Source organism: Lynx canadensis, chromosome X (genome assembly GCF_007474595.2).
Source record: "Lynx canadensis isolate LIC74 chromosome X, mLynCan4.pri.v2, whole genome shotgun sequence".
Classification (NCBI taxonomy): Eukaryota; Metazoa; Chordata; class Mammalia; order Carnivora; family Felidae; genus Lynx; species Lynx canadensis.
This window is the reverse complement of record NC_044321.2, coordinates 18,924,860-18,942,680: the sequence shown is the minus strand read 5'-3', so window position 1 is coordinate 18,942,680 and position 17,821 is coordinate 18,924,860.

Below are 17,821 nucleotides of genomic sequence, written 5' to 3'. Positions count from 1 at the left end.
TAGTTCTAGCAGTTTTTTTAGTAGAGTCAAGTTTTCTATATATAGTAGCATGTCATTTGCAAATAGTGAAAGTTTTATTTCTTCCTTGCTGATGTGGATGCCTTTTATTTCTTTTTGTTGTCTGATTGCTGTGGCTAGGACTTCCAGCGCTATGTTAAATAAAAATAGTGAAAGTGGGCATCTTTTGTTCCTGACCTTAGGGCAAAACCTCTTAGTTTTTCCCCATTAAGGATGATGTTAGTTGTGGGTTTGTGACATATGGCCTTTATATTATGTTGAGATATGTTCCCTCTAAACCTATTTTGTTGAGGTTTTTTTTTTATTATTATTATGAATGAATGTTTACTTTCTCAAATGCTTTTTCCACATGTTGAAATGATCATATGGTTTTTATCCTTTCTCTTATTGATGTGATGTGTCCCATTGACTGATTTGCAAATATCGAACCACGCTTGCAACCCATGAATAAATCCCACCTCATCATGTTGAATGATTTTTATAATGTATTGTTCACTTCGGTTTGCTAGAATTTTGTTGAAAGGTTTCACATCTCTCTTCATCAGGGATATTGGCCTGTAGTTCTCTTCAGTAGTGCTGCTTTTATCTGGTTTTGGTATCAGGGTAATTCTGGCCTCATAGAATGAATTTGGAAGTTCACTGTTGGTAGGAATGTAAACTGGTGCAGCCACTGTGGAAGACAGTATAGACGTTTTTCAAAAAGTTAAAGATAGAAGTACCTTATGATCCAGCAGTCAAACTCCTGGGTGTTTGCCCAAAGAATATAAGAACACTAATTCAAAGGGACACATACACTCCTATGTTTATAGCAGCATTATTTACAGTAGCCAAGGTATGGAAGCAACTTGAGTGTCGATCGATAGATGAGTGGATAAAGAAGATATGAGATATATATATATATATATATATATATATACACACATATATATATATATACACATATATATATATACACACATATATATACATATTTTTGTGTGTATATCTATATCTATATATAAACGTATATATGGCAGAATGTTATTCTGCCATAAAGAAGAATGAAATCTTGCAATTTGCAATGACATGGATGGACCTAGAGAGTATAATGCTAAGTGAAACAAGCCAGAGAAAGACAAATGTCGTATGATTTCACTCATATGTGAGAGTTAAGAAAGAAAACAAACAAGCATGGGGGGAAAAAAGAAGAGACAGGCAAAGCAAGAAACAAACTCTTAATTACACAGAACAGTCAGAGGGTTACCAAAGGGGAGAGGGATGGGGGATGGGTTAAATTGTTGATGGGGATTAAGGAATGCACTTGTCATGATGAGGACTAGGTGATGTATGGAATTGTTGAGTCAGTATATTGTACACCTGAAAATAATATCATAGTGTATGTTAACTGGAGTTAAAATAAAAACTTAAAAATAATAAAACACATGCTAAGTCAAAGAAGGCAAATACAAGAAAGTACATACTGTATGACTCAATTTATATGATCTGGAAAAGTCAAAGTTAAATTGTAGTGAAATTAAGCCATTCGGTGGTTGTCTGCGCTGGGAAAGGGAAGGGGAATTGATTAGGGAGGAGTGCACAGGAACTTTTGGGGGAGTTGGAAATGTTCTATATCGTGAATGTGATTGTAGCTACATGGTATGTACATTTACCAAAATGTATTGAAGTGTACATCAAAAGTCAGCTTTGACTTTGAAATCGTTCTACATTTCTGGCATATAACATTTTATTTATTTTCTAATACACTGGCTACGTCATTTTTTTTCACCTTTATTGAAATAGTGTGTAAGTTGAAGGTGTACAATGCGTTGATTTGGCACACAATACTGCAAAATGATTACCACTGTAGCATTAGCTGACATCCATCATGTCACATAATTACTGTTTTTTCTTGTGAGAACATTGAGGAACTACTCTAAGAAACTGTATATAATACAGTATTGTTAATTATAATCACCTTGCTATACATTAGATCCCCGAAACTTAGTCATCTTAAAACTGGAAGTTTGTACCTTTTGATCAGCATCTCCCCATTTCCCCCCAACTCGTCGTAACCACTGCCCTACTTCCTGGTTCTATGAGTTCAGATTTTTTAGACTGCACATATGTGATATCATCAGTATTTATCGTTCCTGTCTGACTCTTATCACTTAGCATAATGCCATGAGGTCCGTCTAGGCTTGTAAATAGCAAGATTTCATTCTTTTTCATGCCTGAATAACATCCCACTGCAAACGTATACCACATTTCCTTTTTCCATTTTATCTTTTGATGGAAAGTTAGGTTGTTTCCATGTCTTGGCTATTGCACATAATGCTGCAAAGAATGTGGGAGTGGAGATAAATCTTTGAAATCCTGTTTTCATTTTCTAAGGATATCTACCCAGGAATGAGATTGTTGGATCATATGGTAGTTCTATTTAATTTTGAGATGAACCTCCATGCTGTTTTTCATACAAGTTGTACCAATTTTCATTCCCACCAATGGTGCTTTTCTCCATATGCTTGCCAACACTTATCTCATTTTGATGATAGCCATTCTAACGGTGTAAGATGATTTCTCACTGTGGTTTTGATTTGCATTTCCCTGATGATTAGTTATGTTGAGCATCTTATCATGTACCATGTTGATCATTTATATGTCTCTTTGAAAAAAATGTCTATTCAGTTCTCATTAAAAATTTTTTAAATGTTTATTTATTTTTGAGAGAGAGCCAGAGCACTAGCAGGGGAGGGTCAGAGAGAGAGACACACACACAGAATCTGAAGGAGACTCCAGGCTCTGAGCACAGAGTCTAACATGGGGCTCGAACCCACGAACCATGAGATCATGACCTGAGCTGAAGTTGGACGCATAACTGAATGGCCACCCAGGTGCTCCAGTTCTCATTTTTAAATTGGAATTATTTTGTTATTAATGTGTGTGAATTTTTTTTATCCGTTTTGATATTGAGCCTATGTTAGTTATGATTTGCAAATATTCTCTCCCACTCCATAGGTTGCCTTTTCATTTTGTTGATTGTTTCTTTTGATGTGCAGAAGCCTTTTAGTTTGATATTCTACTCATTTTAGTTTTGCCTTTGTTGCTTGTGCTTTTGGTGATGTACAGAAAAGAATCACTGCCGAGACTGATAGGAAGGAGCTTCTCCCCCATGTTTTCTTTGAGGAGTTTTATGGTGTCAAGTCCTAAGTGTAAGTCATTATTCCATTTCAAATAAATTTTTGTAAGTGATATCACATAGGGGTCCAATCTCATTCTTCTGCATGTGATTACCCAGTTTTCCCACAACCATTTATTCAAGAGATCATCATTTCTCCTTTGTTATTATTCACTCCTTAACAAATATTAGTTGACTGTGTGAGAGTTTATTTTGGGTTCTCCTTTTTGTTTCATTGGTCTCTATGTCTATTTTTATACCAGTATTATACTGTTTTAATTACTGTATCTTTGTAGCATATTTTGAAATCAGGAGTTGTGATGTCTCCACTTTTTTTTCCTCAGCATTGCTTTGGCTATTTGGGATCTTTTGTGGTGCCATACAAATTTCAGGATTATTTTTTCTGTTTCTGTGAAAAATACCATTGGAATTTTGCTAGGCATTACCCTGAATGTACAGATGGCTTTCGGTAGTACAGACACTCTAATAATACTACTCCAGTCGATGGACACAGGATATCTTTGTGTCTTCAATTTCTTTTATCAGAGCCTTATAGTTCCATTATACAGATCTTTCACCTCGTTGGTTAAATTTATTCCTAGTTTTTAATGGTATTTTGAATGGGTTTGTTTTGTTTTTCACATGTTTGTTGTTAATACATAGAAATGTTTCACTTTTGATGAGAATTTCCAGAATGTTAATGCAGGAGCAATTTCACATTATCCATGTTACTAGTTTGACACATTGCAGCATCTTGTGCTTTTTGTTTTTGTTAGTTTTGCTAGATGGTGAGTTTATCATGGAAATTAACTCTTACCCCTGCAAAATATCCTAGCTGATAGATACTTTATGTTTGAGAAACACAAAGAGGACATTAATACTTACTTTGTGCTTATTGTTTGTCGAACACTGTTCTAGGTGCTCTCATATCTAATGGCTAATTCAATTCTCATACCTACATTTGGATTATATTATTATATACATTTATGTGTGAGGAAACTGACGTAAATAGGCTGTCTTGCTTTGATTCCTGCTGGTAACAAATGCAATCTGGAATGCAAACCAAGCCTTCTGATTTCATGTCCACTTGGTTTTCTTGAGGTTGAAAATGTCGCACATTCTTAATATTTATCATTCATAAAGTTAAAGTATGAATATATTTATCATTGCAGAATACTCTTAAAGCCATAGATCATAATGTTGTTTGATTCTCTTTATATTATGGCTCTGGTAATGAGGTCGTTCCAATTTATCCCTTTATAAAATATACTTATCCCTTTATAAAATCTATAAATTGATGGTTGCCTAACTTGCCCTTATATTTGGAAAGGATTCTCATGACTCCTGCCTAGGATGAAGTTCCCCTCACTGGGGTTATGCGTGGTAGGCAGCAGGACAGATTTATGACCTTGGTGAAAAAGGGCAACTGGTGTCTGTGTCTATGGTAAAGGATACCTAGAAATCCAGGAAAAGTCTTGAACATACACTTTAGGTATTCAGCAGAGGAGTACAATGCTTGAAGTACGTTATGGGGTACAGCCTGGTAATAACCCATGAATCATCGTACATGGTTTGTGCACCTCGTAGGTTATCAATGTCTTCAGCCAGAGCAGCTGTGTTTCCATATGTGTTATAGTATATGTCAGGCTATGGTGGTAAGTTTTGAACTGTAAATTAAGATAACAAAAAACATGGAATTTAAAAAATATATTTCTATAACCATTTTATTTTAGAGTTTCACATTCACCCCCCAAAATGCAGAGATAATACAGAAAGTTCCCAGATGAAAACATGGAATTTTGGAAAAATCATTAGGCATGGGAGAGTTGTTTGAGAAATACTCCATGTACTAATTTTGGCCCAGTTGATATTCATTTTGAAGTAGATGATAACATTATGCTTTTTTCTCGTTAAAAAATAGATTTCCTATCATGATAGTTTATTTAGCAAACCTTTACTTGTTATTAAGCAGATTATCAAAAACTAGTTATAACTTAAGGCAGGTAATTTGCCTCCCTTGGGCACCACTAGTTCTATGTGACTGAGGGATATGAGTGCATAGGTACAGAATGTGCCAAGTCTTGGTCATTGTCACATCATCACTAAAGAAGAGCATGTTTTTGCTTGAGGGACCATTGGTTGATTTGAACTATTAGAAATGTCATCTGTGGAGATGGAGCAGCTCTGGCCCACTTCTTCTGGAAACATGGCACAGGCTTGGGAAATTTACCCATCCTGTCTGCAGAGGGTTTCTAGCTTCCTGATATAAAAGATTGGAAAGAGGCCTCTAGAGTATTAATTTTTATTGGTGTGCAGTGTGCACAGTGTGCTCTTTTTCAAGTGTGCCTGAGGTATACTTTTTAGAAAGTTTACGGACAGTACTACATTTTCTTCACAAAGTGCCTTTTACCAAATTGCTTGGAGCACATGATTGATTACAGTGTTGGGAATATAAAGAAAACGTTGTACATTATATAAAGGAAGGAAACGACATCTTTTGAAGAGTTGGAATCTGTGTGACTAACCTTATTTTTTAAAGACAGAGCTAAATTGTATGAAAAACTATGATGTTCATTGAACAATTGTATCATTTAGATAATCTTGCCAATAATCTCAGATAATCTTGTTTTTTTTTTTATATTCGTAAACATATATTGAATACGGACATGGGATTACATACAGAAGTGCCTAGGTCACATACACACAAATAAACGTTACAAAGGAAGTTACCAGGTGAAGCCCAATTTATTTGTCATTTCTGTCATTGTTAACAACCAAGTGATAGTGATGATGGTGGTGGTCATAATTATCACCTTTGATCTGACAGTAAAAATCTTATCCATCTTAGAGTAATTCATTTATTTTTTTAATATAATTTGTCAGGTTAGCTAACATACAGTAGGTAATCTTGTTTTGTAAAGAACAGCTTCTGCTCTAGAGTCAGAGTTTGAGTAGAAATTTCTTAGGGATATGATTACATCAGAGTGAGACCATTACAAATGGACTCAAAGTAATAATACCTTGTAAAGCCAATTATAAAGACAAAAAATTATTGTAGTTGACAGACAATGTTACTTGAGTTTCAGGTGTACAACGTAGTGACTCAGCCGTTTTATGCATTACTCATTGCTCATCATGGTAAGTATAGTTACCATTGGTCACCATACAACATTATTACAATATTATGGACCATATTCCCCATGCTGTACTTCTCACCTCTGTGACATTTTACAACTGAAGGTTTGTACCTCTTAGTCCCCTTTACCTATTTCACCCCTCCCCACACCCCCATCCTCTCTGCCAACCACCAGTTTGTTCTCTGTATTTATGAGTCTGTTGGTATTTGTTTGTATGTTTGTTCATTTGTTTTGTTTTTTAGATTTCTGCATGTAACTGAAATCATACAGTATTTGTCTTGCTCTGCTTGATTTTTTTTTACGTAGCATAATATCCCTTTAGGTCCATCAGTGTTGTTGCAAATAGCAAGTTCTCGTTCTTTTTTATGGCTGAGTAATAGCCCATTGTATATATACCATATATTCTTGATCCATTTATCTGTTGATGGACACTTGGCTTGTTTTTGTATCTTGGCTGTTGTGAATACTGCTGCAGTGAACCTCAGAGTGCAGGTATCTTTTTGAATTAATGTTTTTGTTTTCTTTTTTTTTTTTTTAATTTTTTTTTCAACGTTTATTTTATTTTTGGGACAGAGAGAGACAGAGCATGAACGGGGGAGGGGCAGAGAGAGAGGGAGACACAGAATCGGAAACAGGCTCCAGGCTCTGAGCCATCAGCCCAGAGCCTGACGCGGGGCTCGAACTCACGGACTGCGAGATTGTGACCTGGCTGAAGTCGGACGCTTAACCGACTGCGCCACCCAGGCGCCCCAATGTTTTTGTTTTCTTAGGGTACATACCCAGTACAGTTACTCAATTGTATAGTATTTTATTTTTAATTTTTAAGGAAACTGTCATGCTGCTTTTTACAGTGACTGTACCAATTTATATTCCCACCAACAGGGCTTGAGTGTTACCTTTTCTCCACATTCTTGGCAGAACTCAAGATTACTTGTCTTTCAGATACTAGCCATTCTGACAGGTGTGAGGTGATATCTCATTGTGGATTTGATTTACATTCCTCTGGTTAGTAATGTTGAGTATCTTTTTGTGTGGGTGTTGACCATCTGTATTTCTTCTTTGGAAAAATGTCTATTCATGTCCTCTGTGCATTTTTTAATTGGATTATTGGAGGATTTTTTGTGTTGTCTGATATAATTTCTATTATTTTCTTCCCTCTGCTAATTTTGGGCTTTGTTTGTTCTTCTTTTTCTAGTCCCTTTAGGTACAAGTTTTGATTGTTTGATGTTTTTCTGGTTTTTTGAGGTAGGCCTGTAGAGCTATCAACGTCCCTCCTAGAACTGCTTTCTTTGTATTTCCAAAATAATTGTGGGGTGTCGTGTTTCCATTTTCATTTGTCTCCATATATATTTTTGATTTCCTCTTTGATTTCTTTGTTGACATTGGTTTTTTATTGGACTGTTGTTTAGCATCTATGTGTTTTTTTTCCAGTTTTTTTTTTTTTTTTTTTTTACGTTTATTTATTTTGGGGACAGAGAGAGACAGAGCATGAATGGGGGAGGGGCAGAGAGAGAGGGAGACACAGAATCGGAAGCAGGCTCCAGGCTCTGAGCCATCAGCCCAGAGCCCGACGCGGGGCTCGAACTCACGGTCTGTGAGATCGTGACCTGAGCTGAAGTCGGACGCTCAACCGACTGAGCCACCCAGGCGCCCCTTTTCCAGTTTTTTTTTTTTTTTAATATATGAAATTTATTGACAAATTGGTTTCCATACAACACCCAGTGCTCATCCCAAAAGGTGCCCTCCTCAATACCCATCACCCACCCTCCCCTCCCTCCCACCCCCCATCAACCCTCAGTTTGTTCTCAGTTTTTAACAGTCTCTTATGCTTTGGCTCTCTCCCACTCTAACGTCCTTTTTTTTTTTTTTTCCTTCCCCTCCCCCATGGGTTCCTGTTAAGTTCCTCACGATCCACATAAGAGTGAAACCATATGGTATCTGTCTTTCTCTGTATGGCTTATTTCACTTAACATCACACTCTCCAGTTCCATCCACATTGCTACAAAAGGCCATATTTCATTTTTTCTCATTGCCACGTAGTATTCCATTGTGTATATAAACCACAATTTCTTTATCCATTCATCAGTTGATGGACATTTAGGCTCTTTCCATCATTTGGCTATTGTTGAGAGTGCTGCTATGAACATTGGGGTACAAGTGCCCCTATGCATCAGTACTCCTGTATCCCTCGGGTAAATTCCTAGCAGTGCTATTGCTGGGTCATAGGGTAGGTCTATTTTTAATTTTCTGAGGAACCTCCACACTGCTTTCCAGAGCGGCTGCACCAATTTGCATTCCCACCAACAGTGCAAGAGGGTTCCCGTTTCTCCACATCCTCTCCAGCATCTATAGCCTCCTGATTTGTTCATTTTGGCCACTCTGACTGGCGTGAGGTGATACCTGAGTGTGGTTTTGATTTGTATTTCCCTGATAAGGAGCGACGCTGAACATCTTTTCATGTGCCTGTTGGCCATCTGGATGTCTTCTTTAGAGAAGTGTCTATTCATGTTTTCTGCCCATTTCTTCACTGGGTTATTTGTTTTTCGGGTGTGGAGTTTGGTGAGCTCTTTATAGATTTTAGATACTAGCCCTTTGTCCGATATGTCATTTGCAAATATCTTTTGCCATTCCGTTGGTTGCCTTTTAGTTTTGTTGGTTGTTTCCTTTGCTGTGCAGAAGCTTTTTATCTTCATAAGGTCCCAGTAATTCACTTTTGCTTTTAATTCCCTTGCCTTTGGGGATGTGTCGAGTAAGAGATTGCTACGGCTAAGGTCAGAGAGGTCTTTTCCTGCTTTCTCCTCTAAGGTTTTGATGGTTTCCTGTCTCACATTTAGGTCCTTTATCCATTTTGAGTTTATTTTTGTAAATGGTGTGAGAAAGTGGTCTAGTTTCAACCTTCTGCATGTTGCTGTCCAGTTCTCCCAGCACCATTTGCTAAAGAGGCTGTCTTTTTTCCATTGGATGTTCTTTCCTGCTTTGTCAAAGATGAGTTGGCCATACGTTTGTGGGTCTAGTTCTGGGGTTTCTATTCTATTCCATTGGTCTGTGTGTCTGTTTTTGTGCCAATACCATGCTGTCTTGATGATTACAGCTTTGTAGTAGAGGCTAAAGTCTGGGATTGTGATGCCTCCTGCTTTGGTCTTCTTCTTCAAAATTCCTTTGGCTATTCGGGGCCTTTTGTGGTTCCATATGAATTTTAGGATTGCTTGTTCTAGTTTCGAGAAGAATGCTGGTGCAATTTTGATTGGGATTGCATTGAATGTGTAGATAGCTTTGGGTAGTATTGACATTTTGACAATATTTATTTTTCCAATCCATGAGCAGGGAATGTCTTTCCATTTCTTTAAATCTTCTTCAATTACCTTCATAAGCTTTCTATAGTTTTCAGCATACAGATCCTTTACATCTTTGGTTAGATTTATTCCTAGGTATTTTATGCTTCTTGGTGCAATTGTGAATGGGATCAGTTTCTTTATTTGTCTTTCTGTTGCTTCATTGTTAGTGTATAAGAATGCAACTGATTTCTGTACATTGATTTTGTATCCTGCAACTTTGCTGAATTCATGTATCAGTTCTAGCAGACTTTTGGTGGAGTCTATCGGATTTTCCATGTATAATATCATGTCATCTGCAAAAAGCGAAAGCTTGACTTCATCTTTGCCAATTTGGATGCCTTTGATTTCCTTTTGTTGTCTGATTGCTGATGCTAGAACTTCCAGCACTATGTTAAACAACAGCGGTGAGAGTGGGCATCCCTGTCGTGTTCCTGATCTCAGGGAAAAAGCTCTCATTTTTTCCCCGTTGAGGATGATGTTAGCTGTGGGCTTTTCATAAATGGCTTTGATGATGTTTAAGTATGTTCCTTCTATCCCGACTTTCTCAAGGGTTTTTATTAAGAAAGGGTGCTGGATTTTGTCAAAGGCCTTTTCTGCATCGATTGACAGGATCATATGGTTCTTCTCTTTTTTTTTTGTTAATGTGATGTATCACGTTGATTGATTTGTGAATGTTGAACCAGCCCTGCATCCCAGGAATGAATCCCACTTGGTCATGGTGAATAATTCTTTTTATATGCTGTTGAATTCGATTTGCTAGTATCTTATTGAGAATTTTTGCATCCATATTCATCAGGGATATTGGCCTGTAGTTCTCTTTTTTTACTGGGTCTCTGTCTGGTTTAGGAATCAAAGTAATACTGGCTTCATAGAATGAGTCTGGAAGTTTTCCTTCCCTTTCTATTTCTTGGAATAGCTTGAGAAGGATAGGTATTATCTCTGCTTTAAACGTCTGATAGAACTCCCCTGGGAAGCCATCTGGTCCTGGACTCTTATTTGTTGGGAGATTTTTGATAACTGATTCAATTTCTTCGCTGGTTATGGGTCTGTTCAAGCTTTCTCTTTCCTCCTGATTGAGTTTTGGAAGAGTGTGGGTGTTCAGGAATTTGTCCATTTCTTCCAGGTTGTCCAATTTGTTGGCATATAATTTTTCATAGTATTCCCTGATAATTGTTTGTATCTCTGAGGGATTGGTTGTAATCATTCCATTTTCATTCATGATTTTATCTATTTGGGTCATCTCCCTTTTCTTTTTGAGAAGCCTGGCTAGAGGTTTGTCAATTTTGTTTATTTTTTCAAAAAACCAACTCTTGGTTTCGTTGATCTGCTCTACAGTTTTTTTAGATTCTATATTGTTTATTTCTGCTCTGATCTTTATTATTTCTCTTCTTCTGCTGGGTTTAGGCTGCCTTTGCTGTTCTGCTTCTATTTCCTTTAGGTGTGCTGTTAGATTTTGTATTTGGGATTTTTCTTGTTTCTTGAGATAGGCCTGGATTGCAATGTATTTTCCTCTCAGGACTGCCTTCGCTGCGTCCCAAAGCATTTGGATTGTTGTATTTTCATTTTCGTTTGTTTCCATATATTTTTTAATTTCTTCTCTAATTGCCTGGTTGACCCACTCATTCGTTAGTAGGGTGTTCTTTAACCTCCATGCTTTTGGAGGTTTTCCAGACTTTTTCCTGTGGTTGATTTCAAGCTTCATAGCATTGTGGTCTGAAAGTATGCATGGTATAATTTCAATTCTTGTAAACTTATGAAGGGCTGTTTTGTGACCCAGTATATGATCTATCTTGGAGAATGTTCCATGTGCACTCGAGAAGAAAGTATATTCTGTTGCTTTGGGATGCAGAGTTCTAAATATATCTATCAAGTCCATCTGATCCAATGTCTCATTCAGGGCCCTTGTTTCTTTATTGACCGTGTGTCTAGATGATCTATCCATTTCTGTAAGAGGGGTGTTAAAGTCCCCTGCAATTACCACATTCTTATCAATAAGGTTGCTTCCGTTTATGAGTAATTGTTTTATATATTTGGGGGCTCCTGTATTCGGCGCATAGACATTTATAATTGTTAGCTCTTCCTGATGGATAGACCCTGTAACTATTATATAATGTCCTTCTTCATCTCTTGTTACAGCCTTTAATTTAAAGTCTAGTTTGTCTGATATAAGTATGGCTACTCCAGCTTTCTTTTGGCTTCCAGTATCATGATAAATAGTTCTCCATCCCCTCACTCTCAATCTAGAGGTGTCCTCAGGTCTAAAATGAGTCTCTTGTAGACAGCAAATAGATGGGTCTTGTTTTTTTATCCATTCTGATACCCTATGTCTTTTGGTTGGCGCATTTAATCCATTTACATTCAGTGTTATTATAGAAAGATACGGGTTTAGAGTTATTGTGATGTCTGTATGTTTTATGCTTGTAGTGATGTCTCTGGTACTTTGTCTCACAGGGTCCCCCTTAGGATCTCTTGTAGGGCTGGTTTAGTGGTGACGAATTCCTTCAGTTTTTGTTTGTTTGGGAAGACCTTTATCTCTCCTTCTATTCTAAATGACAGACTTGCTGGATAAAGGATTCTCGGCTGCATATTTTTTCTGTCTAGCACACTGAAAATCTCGTGCCAATTCTTTCTGGCCTGCCAAGTTTCAAAAGAGAGATCAGTCACGAGTCTTATAGGTCTCCCTTTATATGTGAGGGCACGTTTGCCCCTTGCTGCTTTCAGAATTTTCTCTTTATCCTTGTATTTTGCCAGTTTCACTATGATATGTCGTGCAGAAGATCGATTCAAGTTACGTCTGAAGGGAGTTCTCTGTGCCTCTTGGATTTCAATGCCTTTTTCCTTCCCCAGTTCAGGGAAGTTCTCAGCTATTATTTCTTCAAGTACCCCTTCAGCACCTTTCCCTCTCTCTTCCTCCTCTGGGATACCAATTATGCGTATATTCTTTCTTTTTAGTGTATCACTTAGTTCTCTAATTTTCCCCTCATACTCCTGGATTTTTTTATCTCTCTTTTTCTCAGCTTCCTCTTTTTCCATAACTTTATCTTCTAGTTCACCTATTCTCTCCTCTGCCTCTTCCATCCGAGCTGTGGTGGTTTCCATTTTGTTTTGCATTTTCTTTAAAGCGTTTTTCAGCTCCTCGTGACTGTTCCTTAGTCCCTTGATCTCTGTAGCAAGAGATTCTCTGCTGTCCTGTATACTGTTTTCCAGCCCAGCGATTAATTTTATGACTATTATTCTAAATTCACTTTCTGTTATATTATTTAAATCCTTTTTGATCAGCTCATTAGCTGTTGTTATTTCCTGGAGATTCTTCTGAGGGGAATTCTTCCGCTTGGTCATTTTGGATCGTCCCTGGTGTGGTGAGGGCCTGCAGGGCACTTCCCCTGTGCTGTGGTGTATAACTGGAGTTGGTGGGCGGGGCCACAGTCCGACCTGATGTCTGCCCCCAGCCCACCGCTGGGGCCACAGTCAGACTGGTGTGTGCCTTCTCTTCCCCTCTCCTAGGGGCGGGATTCACTGTGGGGTGGCGTGGCCCGTCTGGGCTACTTGCACACTGCCAGGCTTGTGATGCTGGGGATCTGGCGTATTAGCTGGGGTGGGTAGGCAAGGTGCACGGCGGCAGGGGGGCAGGCTTAGCTCGCTTCTCCTTAGGTGATCCACTTCAGGAGGGGCCCTGTGGCAGCGGGAGGGAGTCAGATCCGCTGCCGGAGGTTTGGCTCCGCAGAAGCACAGAGTTGGCTGTTTGCGCGGAGCGAGCAATTTCCCTGGCAGGAACCGGTTCCCTTTGGGATTTTGGCTGGGGGATGGGCGGGGGAGATGGCACTGGCGAGCGCCTTTGTTCCCCACCAAACTGAGCTCTGTCGTCCAGGGGCTCAGCAGCTCTCCCTCCCTTTGTCCTCCAGCCTTCCCGCTTTCTGAGCAGAGCTGTTAACTTATGACCTCCCAGACGCTAAGTCGCACTTGCTGTCGGAACACAGTCCATCAGGCCCCTCCGCTTTTGCCAGCCGGACTCAGGGACTCTGCTTGGCCGGCGAGCCGCCCCTCCGCCCCGGCTCCCTCCCGCCAGTCCGTGGAGCTCGCACCGCCTCGCCGCCCTTCGTACCCTCTTCCGTGGGCCTCTCGTCTGCGCTTGGGTGTGGCGACTCCGTTCTGCTAATCCTCTGGCGGTTTTCTGGGTTATTTAGGCCGGTGTAGGTGGAATCTAAGTGATCAGCAGGACGCGCGGTGAGCCCAGCGTCCTCCTACGCCGCCATCTTCCCTCCTCACTCTCCAGTTTTTTTTTTTAATTGATTTCTAGTTTCATACTGTTGTGGTCAGAAAAGATTCTTGATATGATTTCAGTCTTCTTAAATTTATTGAGACTTGTTTTGTGGCCTAACATGTTATCTATCCTAGAGAATGTTCTTTGTGCAGTTGAATGTGTATCTTTTATTTTTAGATAGAATGTTCTGTATATATCTGTTAGGTCCATCTGGTCTCACGTTTTATTGAAAGTCACTGTTTCCTTACTGATTTTCTGTCTGGATGATCTGTACTGATGTAAGTGGAGTGTTGAAGTTTCCTACTATTACTGTATTATTGTCAATTTCCCCTTTTATGCCTGTTAATATTTTCTTTATGTATTTTGGTTCTCTGTTGACTGCATAGATATTTACAGTTGTTATATCCTCTTGTTGAATTTATCCTTTTCTTTATTATGTAAAGCCTTTCCTTGCATCTTGCTATATAGCCTTTTTTTAAAGTCAATTTTGTCTGATACAAAGTACTGCTACCTTGGCTTTTTTTTCCTTCCATTTGCATGGAATCTCTTTTTCCATTTCTTCACTTTCAGTTATGAAGACTTTGAATACCAAATTACAGATCATCAAGAACTTAACTATATACCATATATAATGCATGTAATGCATATATAATATATGCCAAGATATTTAGAGCCTGTATCTCCTTGGAGTTGTTGATATCTCTTCACAAGTAAGAAATAATTTATTGATGCATTTATTTTTATTCATTCAACAGGTATTAATTGAAGCCTACTCAATGCTAGGCACTGTTGTAGCTACAAGGGTTATGGAAAACAAGACAAAGTCACTCTCCTCAAGGAATTTATATTTGAGGCAAAAAATTTAAATGAATGAGTATAGTATATAATGCAATGGCAGGTAGTGATAAGTATTATGGAGGAAAATGAAACAAGGTAAGAAAATAGAGAGAAACATTGGACAAGCGTGGGTATGGTGTGCAATCACTTTATCCCCAAATAAACCACAACCTCCAGAATTCCAAGTGGTAACTCAAACAAAGAAAATTTATTGAGAGGCAACTAGAAAATACTATTTTCATGGGATGTCATGTTTGGTAGCATATTTAAATTGTGGGGTGTTTTTTTTTTTGCTATTTTACTTTTTTCAGCTTTATTGAGATATGGTTGACATAAATCGTATATATTTAAGATGTACCACATGATGTTTTGATATATGCATACATTGAGAAATAATTATAGCAATCAAGCTAATTAACGTATTCATCACCTCACATGATTACGATTTTTTAGGCATGCCGAGAATACTTGATATCTATTCTCTTAGGAATTTTCGAGTATACAATATGTTATTATTTACTACAGTCACCATATTATACACGAGAACCCTGGAATTTTTACATCTTAAACATCTTAAACATTTGTACCTTTTGATCAGTATCTTCCCCCCCCCCCCCCCCCCCCCCGCCTCCTACCTCTAGTAACCGTCATGCTACTCTGTTGCTACGAGTTTAATGATTTTTTTAAAAAAATATTCCACAGGTCAGTGAGATCATGTGATATTTGCCTTTCTGCGTCTAACTTATTTTACTTAGCATAATGTCCTCTGGTTCATCCATGAAGTTGCAAATGACAGCATTTCCTTCATTTTTAAGACTGAATGATAGTCCATAGATAGATAGATAGATAGATAGATAGATAAAGATCTGTTTCATTTCCTTTATCCATTCATCTGTCACTGGGCACCTAAGTTGTTTGTGTATCTTGGCTACTGTGAGTAATGATGTAATGAATATAGGAGGGCAGATATCACTTAGAGATAGTGATTTTATTTCCTTTAGATATATACCCAGAAGTGGGATTACTAGATCATATAGCAGTTCTATTTTTACCTTTTTTTGCAGAATTCTCATACTGTTTACCATATAGGTTGTACCAATTTACATTCTGACCAAATGTGCAAAAAGGTTTTCTTCTTTCTACACCCTTGCCAATAGTTGTTACTTCTTTTTGGCAATAATCATTCCAACAGGTGTGGGGTGATGTCTCATTGTGGTTTTGATTTGAATTTGCTTTATAATTAGTGATGCTGAGCACCTGTTTATATACCTGTTGGACATTTATATGTTGTCTTTGGAAAAATGTCTATTCAAGTTATTTGCCAATTTTTAAAATTGGGGCTTTTCCTCTAAATAAACAGACAAACTTAAAAAAGTGTGGGGGTGGGCACCTGGGTGTCTCAGTTGGTTAAATGTAAGACTCTTGATTTCAGCTCAGGTCATAATCTCATGTTTTGTGAGTTAGAGCCCCACACTGGGCTCTGCGCTGACAGTGGGGAGTCTGCTTGGGATTTCTCTGTCTCTCTCTCTGCCCCTCCCCCATCTCTAAATAAATAAATTTAAGATAAAATTGGAGCTTTCTGCTGGGGAATTATATTAGTTTCTTACATATTTTTGATATTAGAGCTTTATCAGATGGAAGGTTTACAAATATTTTCTCCCATTCTGTAGGTTACCTTTTTATTTTGTTCATTATTTCTTTTGTTGTGTAAAAACGTCTTTAGTTTGATGTAGTCCCATTTGTTGATTTTTGGTTTTGTTGCTTGTACTCTTGGTGTCTCATCCAAATAATAATTTCCAAGACCACTGTCAAAGAGTTTACCTCCTATATTTTCTTCTAGGGGTTTTACAGTTTCAGGTCTTATGTGTAAGTCTGTAATCCATTTTGTAAGTATTTTTGTGTATTGTGTAAGGTTAAGTGTCCGGTTTCATTCTTTGGCATGTGGGTATTTGGTTTTCCCAGCATTATTTTCTTTAAGCTTATTTATTTATATTGGGAGAGAGAGTGCAAATGAAGGAGGGGTAGAGAGAAAGGAAGAGAGAGAGAATCCCAAGCAGGCTCAACACTGTCAGTGCAGAACCTGATATGGAGGGAGCTCCAACTCAGGAACCATGAGATCATGACCTGAGCCAAAGTGAACACTTAACCAACTGAGTCACTCAGGCCCCCCACCCCGACCCCGCAGCATTATTTGTTGAAGAGACTATCATTTCCTATTGTGTATTCTTGGTGCCTTTGTAAAAAAAAAATAGTTAAACATATTTGTCTGGGTCTATTTTTAGGCTCTGGATTTTGTTTCATTGGTTTATGAATTTGTTCTTTTGTCACTACCATACTTTTTGGATTCTGTTGCTTTGTAATACAGTTTGAAATCAGGAAATGTGATGCCTCCAGGTTTGTTCTTTCTCAAGATGATTACTTTGGCATTTGGGGTATTTTGTGATGGCATACAAATTTTAAGATGGTTGTTTCTAGTCCTGTGAAAAATGCCATTGGAATTTTGATAGGGATTGCATAGAATCCATAGATCATTTTGGATAGAATGAATATTTGAACAATATTTATTCTTTCAATTCATGAACACAGGATATATTTTGTGTCCTTCTTGATTTCTTCTATCACTGTTTCATAGTTTTTAGTGTGCAGATCTCTTACCTACTTGGTTGCATTTATTCCTAAGTGTTTTATTGTTTTTGATGCTATTGCAAATGGGATTTTTTTTCTTAATGTGTTTTTTGCATAGTTAATTATAAGTATATAGAAACACAACTGATTTTTGTTTATTATTGTTTCCTACAACATTACTGAATTTATGATTTCTAACAGATTTTAGCTAGAAATTTAGGGATTTTCTGTATTTATAATCATGTGATCTGCAAACAAAGAATTTTACTTCTGCCTTTCTAATTTGGATGCCTGTTGTTGTTTTTATTATTATTATGGCCTGATTGTCCTGGCTAGGACGTCTAGTTCTATGTTGAATAGAAGTGGCAAAAGTGGGCATCCTTGTCTTGTTTTTAATCTTAGAGGAAAACCTTTTGTTTTTTTAACTATTGAGTATGATGGTTTTTTTGGTGTA